General features: G+C 42.9%; 1 pseudogene; it reads left to right on the top strand.

The window, feature by feature from the left end:
* The first annotated feature begins 158 nt into the window (after window positions 1-158).
* LOC102749153 (heterogeneous nuclear ribonucleoprotein A1-like) lies at window positions 159-1,414 on the top strand (annotated as a pseudogene).
* Window positions 1,415-1,659: the final 245 nt, after the last annotated feature.

Here is a 1,659-nt window from a genome sequence, read left to right on the forward strand (position 1 = left end):
TAAGTTGTACCAAAACATCTACTTAACTTCTTTAATTTGTACCATTCTTCAAATAAAGTAATTTGGTACCCCCCCCCCAAAAAAAACCAAAAACTTATGTTCCAAAAAAACAGAGCAAAATATTAATGGCACATAAAAGAGATTATTACCCACTTTCTGCCCATGGACGCCTCCGAGTAAGCATCGTTAAAGTCTCCCCTCCCACCGCCGTCATGTCTAAGTCAGAGTCTCCCAAAGAGCCTGAACAGCTGCGGAAGCTCTTCATCAGAGGTTTGAGCTTTGAAACAACCGGTGAGAGTCTGAGGAGCCATTCTGAGCAATGGGGAACGCTTAAGGACTGTGTGGTAATGAGAGATCCAAACACCAAGCGGTCCAGAGGCTTTGGGTTTGTCACGTATGCCACTGTGGAGGAGGTGGATGCAGCCATGAACGCAAGGCCACACAAGGTGGATGGAAGAGGTGTGGAACCAAAGAGGGCTGTCTCAGAGAAGATTCTCAAAGACCTGGTGCCCACTTAACTGTGAAAAAAGATTTTTGTTGGTGGCATTAAAGAAGACACTGAAGAACATCATCTAAGATTATGTTGAACGGCATGGGAAAATTGAAGTGATCGAGATCATGACTGACGGAGGCAGTGGCAAAAAGAGAGGTTTTGCTTTTGTAACATTTGATGACCATGACTCTGTAGACAAGATTGTCCTTCAAAAATACCACACTGTGAATGGCCACAACTGTGAAGTAAGGAAAGCCCTATCTAAGCAAGAGATGGCTAGTGCTTCATCCAGCCAAAGAGGTTGAAGTGGTTCTGGAAACTTTGGTGGTGGTCGTGGAGGTGGTTTTGGTGGGAATGACAACTTTGGTCGTGGAGGGCACTTCAGTGGTCGAGGTGGCTTTGGTGGCAGTCGAGGTGGTGGTGGATATGGTGGCCGTGGGGATGGCTATACCGGATTTGGTAATGACGGAAGCAACTTTGGAGGTGGCGGAAGCTATAATGATTTTGGCAATTACAACAATCAATCCTCAAATTTTGGACCCATGAAAGGAGGAGATTTTGGAGGCAGAAGCTCTGGCCCCTATGGTGGTGGAGGCCAATACTTTGCCAAACCACGAAACCAACGTGACTGTGGTGGTTCCAGCAGCAGCAGTAGCTAAGAAGTAGCTAAGTAGCTAAGTAGCTAAGAAGACATGTTTTAGACAATACTCATGTGTATGGGCAAAAAACTTGAGGACTGTATTTGTGACTAATTGTATAACAGGTTATTTTAGTTTCTGTTCTGTGGAAAGTGTAAAGCATTCCAACAAAGGGTTTTAATGTAGATTTTTTTTTTTTTGCACCCATGCTGTTGATTGCTAAATGTAATAGTCTGATCATGACACTGAATAAATGTCTTTTTTTTTTTTTAAAAAAAAGAGAGATTATTACCCAGACCCGTACTTAAAGATAGTAGTGTTATGCCAGCCACAACCACAACTGTTTTCTACAACTGAGAATTATGCATGAAGGGAGAAATGCATAAATGAGGTTAAGGTTCTAGGACCAAATTCTAATATGAGATAGGGAGGTTTCCACACACATCCAAGCAATTCCTGGACACCAGCTGGATAGCCTATAATTCAGCTCAATTCTGACACTATTTGAAGATAGCATCAGATCCCAAA

This window comes from Leptonychotes weddellii, unplaced genomic scaffold, assembly GCF_054177405.1.
Source record: "Leptonychotes weddellii isolate Sample4059 unplaced genomic scaffold, ASM5417740v2 HiC_scaffold_10219, whole genome shotgun sequence".
NCBI classification, from domain to species: Eukaryota; Metazoa; Chordata; class Mammalia; order Carnivora; family Phocidae; genus Leptonychotes; species Leptonychotes weddellii.